The 12,263-nt window shown below is 46.5% G+C and overlaps 1 protein-coding gene and 1 long non-coding RNA gene across 6 annotated transcripts in view; both read left to right on the top strand.

Moving 5' to 3' along the window:
• The window catches only part of DELE1 (DAP3 binding cell death enhancer 1), a 139,382-nt gene that overhangs the window by 886 nt on the left and 126,233 nt on the right, over positions 1-12,263 (top strand). The gene's annotated exons all lie outside the window — the stretch shown is intronic.
• On the top strand, positions 3,732-5,486 carry LOC131196413 (uncharacterized). Its single transcript, XR_009154719.1, has 2 exons — positions 3,732-4,691; positions 4,777-5,486. It is a non-coding gene; the product is annotated as an uncharacterized LOC131196413 (long non-coding RNA).

The following is a 12,263-nucleotide window of genomic DNA, read 5'->3' as shown; positions in this document are numbered from 1 at the left end:
AATGCAGTCATCTGAGTGATTTTCAGTCATTCCTAGTTGGTCTCATTCAAATCTTAGGGAGCAAATGCTGCCAAAGAACAGGCATTGGCTGTGAAATCAGCTGCCATTGGAAAAAACTCCCATCTGCTCAGGGTACCAATTTTGGAGGTCTGTCTATCAATGGAGCAAAGATTGGATCATCATTTGGGATGGTTTGAGGATTCCTGCCCTGGACTAAGTTAACTAAAAGATCTCCAGATTATCAGAGTCATAAATTATTTCCATCATTCATAAAATTCTGGTAAAAGTTTTTAATATGAATTTAAAATAAAAGCTGCTTATTTCTGAGTTTCATGAAGGAACTATGCTGCTCTAAATATTTGGTTCATATTAACTTAATGCTTTTTATGTTTATAATAATCTGAATTGACATAACCAAGATATATTAAAGCAGTGTTTCTTAAAATGTAACCCTATTAAAGGATTGTTTCTTAACACTGTCATGTTATTTTTATATGATTCAATAAATATTTACAAATGCATCATTTTTAATTTTTAAAACAGTATCTATCTATATATATATAACCCATGCAAACAAAAGCTCTTTTGAGATCATAATTTTTAAAAGTTGAAAGGGTCTTGACAGTAAAACATATAAGAAAAATTTCATTAAGGTAATGTCTAGTTCCCATATTTGCTGGAACTTAAGATGATATACAGTGCTACCTGTAAAGGAATAGAAAGAAAATAAAAGAAGAGAGATAGACAAAAATTAATGCCTAACTTTTCAATGTAGACTTGCCAAATTGATTTGAAACCAAATTGAAAGATTCCACTATGTGCACATGTAGTCTGAATATGTATTTTAATATTTATATGTCATATTCATACTTTATAATTAACATTAATTATAAAATGAATGTTTATTTTTTTAAAAAGCCCATTCTCACCTCATAATACCAGTCATTCTCTCCCACAAGCAAGTTGAATGCATTGTTATAATTACTAGGTCTTACAAAAGCAAGATTTTCCAGGCGTGGGGGATGTGAGCTCTAAGCGATCTTTTTCTTTCTTCCTATTTCCATTGGAAGTAAATAAAGCCAATTTTGATGGAACAGGCCCCAAGGCCTCCCCGACCCACTAAGGTACTCATGCTTCTCTTTCCCTTACTGCCACAAGGACTCACCTTGCAAACATCTGTCTCCTCTCTTGTTTCTCTGCCTTTGAGGAAGGGAGAGGAGAGTTGGCTGGGAAATGCTTTTCGTGCCGAGAATGGATGCTCCTGGGTGCTTTAATAGCTCACAGATTCAGGCACCCATCCTCTTTTGCAGAGATTCAGAGTCCCAGAAACTTTTATTCTTGGTGGTCTTCTCCCCTCCCCCCAACTACTTTCCACTTAACTACTTAATGAGACCTCTTTGTCCCACGGAGCTTGCATGCAAATGGTGTGTGAGAGAGAGATGGAGCAAGAGAGCGATCCAATTGTGTAGGTGTATGTGTGTATAGGAGTGATCCATACTTCACCAGGCACCAAACTGCTGGCAATGGTGCAGGTGACACCTGAATAGCGAGGCGGGGTAGTGATAGTTTGAGTACAAAGCAAGGTGAGGGGGTGCAAAATTGCTCCCCAAAGCCCTGCACCGGGTTACCTGAGTGCCCTGCCAGCCAGGCACTGAAGCACCACAACTGCCGCAGCAACAAGAGAGGAGCGGTGTTCTCCAAACTGTGTGTATGAGAGAGAGTGAGCGCACAATCCCTGTTTTAGTCTGGACATTCAAGCTGCTGGCAGCAGAGGGAGGCGTGGCCAGAGTTGCGATGAGACGACACGAACCCTAGAAGCTCCGGGGAGAGCGCCAAAATTCCTGTTGATTTGGGGGTCCTTAATGGGCCATAGCTGTCCTGGAGGGACAGCGAAGAAAGAAAGCACTGGCCGGCACGAAGAGGGAAGTTGCGAATTCCCTTCAGCACCGGCACTCAGCCTTCAACCCAGCGATGAGGAAAGGCGGCCATTAGAAGCTGCCAAGGTTGGGATGGCCACACAAGAAGATTGAGCAGGAGTGAAGATCAGAGCAGAATATTGTTACCGGGCGAGCGATTGGTCAACTCGCAGGTAAGAAGAATTTTTTTAAAAAAAGATCAAGAGATTTTTCCGGCTTGAATTAGCGGCTAATTGGCATGTGGAAATTTAAAGTGAGAGGAAACAAACAGCAAAGAGGATTTTTAAGACAAAAGCCCTAAAAGAACTAACGTTACATCTGGATTCAAAATTGGTTTTGGAAGAAAAAATAAATATAAAAAGGAGAAGAAAATTGAGAGAAAGCATCTTTTGCTTACAAAAGGATTAAATTAAGGAAGACAAAGGAATCAGTTTTGTGGATTAACGAGTGATATTTTGTTGCTGGGAGTTGTGGATTGGAAAGGCACATCGCTGGAGAGGGAAAAAGACAACATTGCATTGTTTAGACTGTTAAGAGAAAAAGAAACACCGAAGGAGTACTTGTTTAAACAGCTGTGGCATAGCTTCAGCAGACTGACTAAGATTGGAACTACGATGACCCAGAAAAAGAGGGGGGGGAAATCTGAATTGTCTTGCATTTGGAAATAGAAAAAAGGAGGGGAAAAAAAAGAAACAATATTTTAGACTTGAATGTGGACTATACATAAGTTAAAATAAATTTAAAAAGTTTTTCTCCTTATATTGAAAATATAGAGAATTGGGAGGAATTATGGGAGATGCTTCAAATAGTGCAAGAATCCTTTAAAGGGAATAAACAAGCAGAGCTGTGGCTTAAAAATAAAAAAAGAAATTATGAAGAAATTATGAGGAAACAAGAGCAACAAAAATACAATGCCAAAAAAGAAAGGAATGAGGATAAAAATATAGATGATCATATTGGGATTGATAGTGAAAGAATAGAAATGGAGAGGGGGAAGGATACCTTGAAAAAGAAAGGGGAAAAAGAAAAAAAGAAAAGACTGAAGGAGAAAACTAAAAGAGTGAAAAAAATATAAGATTACACTGAGATTAGCAGTGACAGAATAAAGAGAAGAGGAGGAAATGGAGAAAAATTGAGGGGGAAAAAAGAGTAAAAGCTAGAGAAAGGTGGAAAAGAAGATATAAGAGAGAAAGGGAGAAAAATATTAAGAGATGGGATTGTGGAGAGGCTGAAAGAAAATGGTTAAAAGGAGGGAAAAATGAATAGTAGAAAACAAAATAGTGGTAGAAACTTTTAGAAATGATGGAAATTAGAAGAAATATATAAATTATTGTAAAATGGTAGTTAAAGGGTTGAAATGAAGAGAGTGAAAGGAATAGAAAAGAAGGAATATATTGTTTAATGTAAAATGGAGAAGTAAATGAAATGTGGAAGATATAGAATAGAATAGAATAGAATAGAATTTTATTGGCCAAGTGTGATTGGACACACAAGGAATTTGTCTTGGTGCATATGCTCTCAGTGTACATAAAAGAAAAGATACGTTCATCAAGGTACAACATTTACAACACAATTGATGATAATATATCAATATAAATCATAAGGATTGCCAGCAACAAGTTATAGTCATACAGTCATAAGTGGAAAGAGATTGGTGATGGGAACTATGAAACGATTAATTAAATTAATTAAATTAAATTAATTACTGCAGATTCAGTAAATAGTCTGACAGTGTTGAGGGAATTATTTGTTTATAATGGGATATATGTTTTCTTTTTCTTTTTGTGACGGAGAATGCATGGAATGAGAGAGAATTATAATTGATGATAAGGTAATAAATTTTAAATATATAAAAGAATGGAAAAATTAATTGAAGTTAAGATATAAAATTGTAAAGAAGGTTAAAAAAAAAAGAAATACATTGTTTTAAAATTAATAATAATAATAATAATAGTAATAAAATAGTCCAGTAGTTGGAATGTGAAAGATAGTATGGTTTATAAGTGGAAATGATTGTTATTGAGATGTAAAAGGAAACAAAATTGAAATGTTAGTAAATGATGTATAATATTGGAAGAGAATAATTACTATTGATTTGGGAACAAAAAACTCTAAGGAAATTAAGAGGTAGAAGGTTGTAATAATTGATTGTAAGATGTTGTTGTTAGTTGCGAAGTCATGTCCAACCCATCGTGACCCCATGGACAACGTTCCTGCAGGCCTTCCTATCCTCTACCATCCTCTGGAGTCTATTTAAGCTCACGTCTACTGCTTCAGTGATTCCATTCAGCCACCTCATTCTTTATCGTCCCTTTCTTCTTTTGCCCTCAATCTTTCCCAGCATTAGGCTCTTCTCCAGTGAATCCTTCCTTCTCATTAGGTGGCCAAAGTATTTGAGTTTCATCTTCAGGATCTGGCCTTCTAAAGAGCAGTCAGAGTTGATCTCCTTTAGGACTGACTTGTTTGTTCGCCTTGCAGTCCAAGGGACTCGCAGGAGTCTTCTCCAGCACCAGAGTTCAAAGGCCTCAATTCTTTGGCGCTCAGCCTTTCTTTCACAGCCATACATTGCAACTGGGAAAACCATAGCCTTGTCTATACATACTTTCGTTGGTAGGGTGATATCTTTGCTTTTTAGTATGATGTCTAGATTTGCCATAACTTTCCTCCCCAGGAGCAAGCGTCTTTTAATTTCTTGGCTGCAGTCCCCATCTGCAGTGATCTTGGAGCCCAGGACAATGAAATCTGTCACTATGTTCTTTTGAATCTAAACCCGTCGTAAGTATTTCCAACACTTGTAATAAATCTTCTTCCATCACAATCTGTTCTTGTACCTGCTTCACTTCTCTTTCCTTCACTTCAGCCTCCCTTCTTCTAGCTTCCAATGGGGGAAGACTTCCAGCTTTTAATGCCTCAACATAAAATTCTAAACGCAAGGAACAAGAGATGAAGGCACAACAACAACTGGCAACTACTACAATGGAAACAGTGGGAGGAGCAAGGCCTAAAGTAAAATGTGATCTGCGGCTGGTGTTCCAAAAGTTTCCTTTGGCCGATAATGGCAATTAAACTATTATCTTGGAATGTTAATGGCCTGAATTCACCGCAGAAGAGAAGGAAAGTATTTCATTATTTGAAATAATTTAAAAATGACATTACCAGTTTACAAGAAACATATATTAGATCTTGCTAAATGTTGGAGATGCGATTGTGAAGATGCTACTTATTACCATATATGGTGGACTTGTAAAAAAGTTAAAGTATTTTGGATTAAAGGCTGGTGGATCATGCAGAATATTTTGAAAAAGAAGATTAAGTTTACTCCGCAGTTTTTTCTACTAGGAATAATTATGGACTATACAGCTATAGAGACTAAATTGATTTTGAACTTAATAACAGTCGCAAGACTTTTGATTGCTCAGTATTGGAAGAAAGAAGAATTACCTACAATCGAAGAATGGACAAAACAAAACAACAAATGGACACTTAAAGTATCAAATCTGGCAGAGATGACAAAAATCTCCGCTTACTTGAAAGACTATATACTAGAAAAATATATTTTAGAATGGAAAATGTGGATTGATTATATTTAAAATAAGTATCAGATAAAAAAAAAATCGAATAGCATATGAGTAAATTTAGGAAATATTTTGTATTAGATATATTTTTGAAGGAGAGGGGAATTGAGAGTGTGACTAAGTGTGGTGTGACTAGAGATTATAATTTAGGAATTATTTTGGATTATGATTGTTAGTTTTGATACCCTGCATTTTGTTCTGGGAAGTCGGGGTGGGGGTGGGGGTAAGGGGAGGGAATTGGGGGTTTGGTAGAGATGGAGTGATGGTTAATGTACAGGGATTATTGAAGAAATATAATTAATGTAGGGTCGGGTCTGCATAGTTACCATTTTAGAACGGTGGGGAGGGAGAAAAGAGAGAGTAGGAGGTAGGAAAGAGGAGAAGAGGAGAAGAGGAAGGAAGAGGGATAGTAGAGGGAGAAGGAAGGTGTAGGGTGGAGGGAGGAGTGGATGTAGATAAGAGAAGGAGAGGAAGGTTTGGAAAGTAAAAGAAGGTAGAAGAGGGAAGAGTGTTAAAAAGGGTGGTGGTGACTGGGCAAGCCCGACTAATTGTATATAACTGTACATTGGATGAATTATTTGATATGATTGTAAAAATAAAACTTTTTCTAAAAAAAAAAAAAAAGAAAAAAAAAGAAATCTGTCACTATGTTCTGTTTCCCTTCCCCCAATACTCCCAGCAAAGAGTCAGTCAGAGGCCTCCTTTTCTGATTTATTTACATATATATAAATGTCCTGGCCACGTCTACCCACGGGCCTGCCAAGTTTCTGGAGATAACAAGGAAATTACAGATAAGGCCAGAATTACTCACGAATATATTCTTCCCTCCATTGATACAGTTTGCCCGCGCAAATTCATTGCTTTGTCCAAGACAAAAAACCAGGAAGTCCCGCCTCCTATTTATAGTCTCTGCAGATGTCACTGCATGACAATTATGACTTGGCTTTATCCCAACGCTGCTTCTGCTGCGCGCGCCGGTCACGCCTGCGCAGTCTTGCATCACTCCAAAACTGTTCTTGGGGCGTTGCCAAATCAGAAGAAGGCTCCAGGGAATCAGGCCTTGCCGGCCCCTCCTCCTCCCTTTGAGTGGGTGCCAGGGAGGGAAAGGGCTCAAGAGAAGCAGGGCTTGCCAGGTCTTCTCCCTCACTTTCTGAATCATCCGAGTCCAGGAGTCCGGGTCCAGGAACCTGGGTCACAACACTATCCCTCACCGCAGGGCCCTTCCCCCGGGGCTGACGATCGGGATGCGGTTGGGCTGGGTTCTGCTCATTGAAGGCCTGCACCAGATCAGGGGCATGAACGTCGGAGGCATCTACCCAGGAGAAATCAGTCCCGTATCCCTTCCACGCGATTAAATATTGGAAACGACCCTTCAGCCAGCGGGAGTCTCGTACGCTGTGGACTTCGTATTCCTCCGACCCGTCCTCGGCGACAGTGACGGGTGCTGTTGGGCACCGAAGGGGACTCGGTGTGGCCTCAGGAACCAGAAGGGACCGGTGAAAAATGGGGTGGATCTGCATGGATCGTGGCAGGGTCAGTCGGTAGGCTACCAGGTTGATGACTGCCTCGACAGGGAACGGGCCGATGAATCGGTGGTCCAACTCATTTACCGGGCGGTCGGACGGGAGGTGTTTGGTGGAGAGCCACACCCGGTCTCCAACTGCCAGCGGGGGCGTTGCCCGTTGGGAGCAGTCGGCGGACCGTTTGTAGTCCTCCTTTGCCCGATTCAGCTGCTGACGTACCAACTGTTGGACCGCATGCAATTCTGTCAGGAAGGTCTGCGTTTCGGGAACAGGAGAGTCCGGTGGTGCCAGAGGGAAGAGCCGCGGATGGTACCCCACATTGGCAAAGAACGGGGTCATCTGAGTAGAGGTGTGCTGAGAGTTGTTAAAAGCAAACTCCGCCAGGGACAGGTAATCGGCCCAGTTGTCCTGTTGCTGGTTGATGAAGCAACGGAGATACTGTTCCAGTATACCGATGACCTTCTCTGTACCCCCATCGGTCTCCGGATGGTGACAGACACACCTGCATCTCCAACGCGGCCATCAGGCTCTTCCAGAAGTGAGCTGTGAACTGAACTCCGCGGTCCGAAACTACCCTGTCCGGTAGACCATGGAGGCGGAAGATGTGCTGCAGAAAGAGACGGGCCGTTTTTGCGGCTGTGGGCAGTCCGCGGCATGGGATGAAGTGTGCCATCTTGGTGAGCATGTCCACCACCACCAGCACCGTGGTGAACCCAGAGGACGGCGGCAGGTCCGTCAGGAAGTCCATGGAGATCGCCCCCCAGGGTCTGTCGGGTGTCGGCAAGGGCTGGAGGAGCCCGGGAGGGGCCCCCGTGGCGGCCTTGGCTTGCCGGCACGGTACGCAGGATGTCACGTAGGCATGTACATCATGCCGCACTCGGGACCACCAAAAGGTCCGTGTCACCAGGTGGAGGGTCTTGAAGAACCCAAAATGTCCTGCTGCAGGGTTGTCGTGGCACTGGGTCATGACGAGGGCTCGGAGTGGTCCTGTGGGCACATATAATCGCCCCCAAAACTTGAGTAAGACCTCCTCCAAGGTCTAAGGAGACGCGGGGCCCACCTCCGCTCTCCTTTGCTGCGACCAGGCGTCCTGGCGCTGCGCCTCTCGCACCTGGGCCCGCAAGTCCACTGGCTCCCGTGCTGCGGCCCAGGCTTCTGCCGGCAGCACTGTCCGTGGAGGAAGGGGGTCCTTGGCGCAGAGGTACTCTGGCTTGCAGGACAGGGCATCCGCCCTCTGGTTGTGACCGCTGGCAATGTAGGTCACGCGGAAGTTGAACCGGGCAAAAAACAACGACCACCGGATCTGCCGCTGGTTCAACTTCCGAGCTGTGGTGAGGTGCTCGAGATTCCGATGGTCCGTTCGGACCTCCACCTGATGTCGGGCCCCCTCCAGATGGTGTCGCCAAGCCTCGAATGCAGCCTTGATAGCCAGCAACTCTTTTTCCCAGATGGTGTAGTTGCGCTCGGAAGGATTGAGTTTCCGGGAGTAGTAAGCGCAGGAAAAAAGTGTGCCGCCATTCGTCGGAGCCTGTAGCAGCACCGCTCCCAGAGCCACATTAGACGCGTCCGTTTCCACCACAAAAGGCCGGAGCGGGTCGGGATGCCTCAGGACGGGTTCCGTGACGAAGGCTTTCTTGAGGGCTGTGAATGCTTCTTGCTGCGGGGGACCCCACTGGAACGCAACCTTCTTCCTGAGGAACTGGGTAAGTGGAGCCGTCAGTGTGGCGAAGCCCGGGATGAAGGTCCGGTAGTAGTTGGCGAAGCCCAGCAGGCGCTGAACATCCTTCACCCGACGAGGGGCTTCCCAGCTACACAAAGCTTCTACTTTGCATGGGTCCATGGCTATGCCCTTGGGCGAGATGATATGCCCGAGGAATTCTATGGAAATCCGGAAGAAGATGCATTTCTCCAGCTTCGCATTGAGTTGTTGCTCCCGCAAGCGTTGCAGAACCAGACCGACGTGTCGAAGGTGGCTTTACCTGGACCGGGAGTAAATCAGGATGTCGTCCAGGTAGATAACCACGAACCGATCCAACATGTCTCGGAACACGTCGTTCATGAAGTGCTGGAAAACGGCGGGAGCGTTGGTCAATCCAAATGGCATGACAGTGTATTCGTAGTGTCCGTATCGGGTGCCGAATGCCGTCTTCCATTCGTCTCCTTCTCGCATCTGCACCAGGTTGTAGGCCCCCCGGAGATCGAGCTTGGTGAAGATCGTGGCCTCCCGCAACCTCTCCAGTAGCTCCGGGATGAGCAGCAGGGGGTAGCGATTCCACATCGTAATGCCGTTTAGCCGGCGGTAATCACAGCACAGGCGCAAGTTCCCTGTCTTCTTCTTCACAAAGAGGACCGGGGTCGAGAGAGGGGACTTTGAAGGCCGGATGAACCCTCGGGCCAGATTTTTGTCCAGGAAGTCCCTGAGGGCGGCCAACTCGGGCTCTGACATGGAATACAGGCGTCCCACAGGCAGTGGTGCGTTGGGCAGAAGGTCCACGGGGCAATCGTAGGGCCGATGCGGGGGTAGTCGGTCCGCCTCCTTCTTGCTGAACACGTCGGCGAAGTCCGTCAGCTCAGGAGACAAGGTGATGGCAGCCGTGGGGACGTTTTGGCCGGCACAGGTGTGGCGGATGTGGTCGACGCACTGCAGACTCGGGAAAGAGATGGCGTTCCACGACCAGGCCACCTGAGGATCGTGGGTCCAAAGCCAGGCCATCCCAAGGACCAAGGGAAAATGAAGGTCCGCCGTGACATAAAACTGGATCGCCTCCTCATGGTCCCCAATAGCCAGGCGCAAAGGCTGGGTGGCGAATTTAATGGGGCCGGACACCAGTTCTCGTCCATCAATTGTCTCTACCCGCATCGGAGGGTCCACCGGAACCATGGGAACCGCAAACTGGGTCACAAAGGCCTGGTCCATAAAGTTTGTTGTGGCCCCTGAGTCCACCAGCGCATGCGCCTGGAGCCCATCCGACTGGTTTCCCAACCATATCCGTGTGTCCAGAATCAGATGCCGAGGGGGCCCAGAGTCTACTTCCGCAACGTCCAGTGGGGGCTTAGTACGTGCCCGATCTAGGGTTTCCCCGAGGTCGGGCCTGCTCTGTTTCCCGATTGGTCACGCTGTGATTCGGGGACCGGCGTGCGTGCCCCACTTCACTTTCTGGGGCAAGAAGCGGCGAAGTGGCCAGGCTCTCCACAGTACAGGCACAATCCCCCTTGGCGCCTCCGTTTCCACTCCTGGGCTGTCAGGCGAGGTCTGGCCGCTCCCAACTCCATGGGCTCTTCCGCAGCGGTTACAAAATGTGGGGCGACCCGGGGTGCTAGTGGTGCAGGAAGTGGGGGTGCAGATGTCGACGGTGGATCCCGGGGGGTGTGACGGGACGGTCACCGTTGCAGACGGGCATCGAGTCGGAGACAAAGGGGCACCAAGTTGTCGAGGGTCCGCGACGCCTCCACCCGGGCCAGCTCGTCTTGCAATTCCTCTGAGAGTCCCTCCTGGAACGTGTCCACCAGCGCTGCATCATTCCAGTCAGAGTCCTGGCACAAAAGACGAAATTTGGCGATGTACTCCTGCAGGGGGCGTTTCCCTTGACAGAGTTCCTTAAGGCGCCTAGTTGCCGTCAGCATTCGAACGGGGTCCTCGTACATGGTGCGCAGGTGCTGCCAAAAACGCTGTTGGTCCGCCACCAGGGGACTGTCCTGGAGCAAGAGGGGCGTGGCCCATCGAGCAGCCGAGCCGGAAAGAAGGTTAATCACGAAGGCCACCTTAGCCCGGTCGTCTGGGAAATCCTCTGGCCGCATAGCCATGTAGAGCTGGCACTGTCCCAAGAAGGTCGGGAACATCTCAGGCTGTCCAGAAAACTTATCCGGCATGGTTATCGGGCACTTGCGACGAGGAGGAGGAGTGGGAGGACGGGGGGGGGGGCTGCAGGCACATTTCCGGCAGCAAGTTGGCCTGCCAAGTGAGCCACTTGCTGCTGGAGCTGTTGATTAGCCGCTTGTAGTTGCTGTAACTGCTGTTGTACCTGCTGCTGGTCCATCTTTGGTGGAAGATGTTTTAGTACAGGTCTTGGACAAAATGTTTTGTTTCCCTTCCCCCAATACTCCCAGCAAAGAGTCAGTCAGAGACCTCCTTTTCTGATTTATTTACATATATATAAATGTCCTGGCCACATCTACCCACGGGCCTGCCAAGTTTCTGGAGATAACAAGGAAATTACAGATAAGGCCAGAATTACTCACGAATATATTCTTCCCTCCATTGATACAGTTTGCCCGCGCAAATTCATTGCTTTGTCCAAGACAAAAAACCAGGAAGTCCCGCCTCCTATTTATAGTCTCTGCAGATGTCACTGCATGACAGTTATGACTTGGCCTTATCCCAACGCTGCTTCTGCTGCGCGCGCCGGTCACGCCTGCGCAGTCTTGCATCACTCCAAAACTGTTCTTGGGGCGTTGCCAAATCAGAAGAAGGCTCCAGGGAATCAGGCCTTGCCGGCCCCTCCTCCTCCCTTTGAGTGGGTGCCAGGGAGGGAAAGGGCTCAAGAGAAGCAGGGCTTGCCAAGTCTTCTCCCTCACTTTCTGAATCATCCGAGTCCAGGAGTCCGGGTCCAGGAACCTGGGTCACAACACACTACCTTCATTTCTTCCCCATCTATCTGCCAGGAATTGAGAGGCCCAGATGCCATGATCTTAGTTTTCTTAATGTTGAGTTTCAAGCCAACTTTTGTACTTTCCTCTTTCACCCGCATCAAGAGGCTTTTTAGTTCCTCTTCGCTTTCTGCCATTAGAGTGATATCATCTGCATATCTGAGGCTGTTGATATTTCTTCCAACAATCTTAATTCCAACTTTTGATTCATCCAGCCCTGCCTTTCTCATGATGTGCTCTGCATATAAGTTAAATAGGCAGGGCGATAGTATACAGCCTTGCCGGACTCCTTTACCAATTTTGAACCCATCAGTGGTTCCATGTCCAGTTCTCACGGTTGCTTCTTGACCCGCATACCGGTTTCTCAAGAGACAAATAAGATGGTCTGATACCCCCATCTCTTTAAGAACTTGCCACAATTTGTTGTGATCCACACAATCAAAGGCTTTAGCATAGTCAATGAAGCAGAAGTAGATGTTTTTCTGGAACTCTCTAGCTTTCTCCACAATCCAGTGTATGTTGGCGATTTGATTTCTACTTTTTCTGCCTCTTCAAAATCCTGCTTGTACTTCTGGTAGTTCTCTGTGTGACCCAGGCCCCCC

This window comes from Ahaetulla prasina, chromosome 3 (genome assembly GCF_028640845.1).
Source record: "Ahaetulla prasina isolate Xishuangbanna chromosome 3, ASM2864084v1, whole genome shotgun sequence".
Classification (NCBI taxonomy): Eukaryota; Metazoa; Chordata; class Lepidosauria; order Squamata; family Colubridae; genus Ahaetulla; species Ahaetulla prasina.
This window is presented reverse-complemented; position numbering and strand designations above follow the sequence as displayed.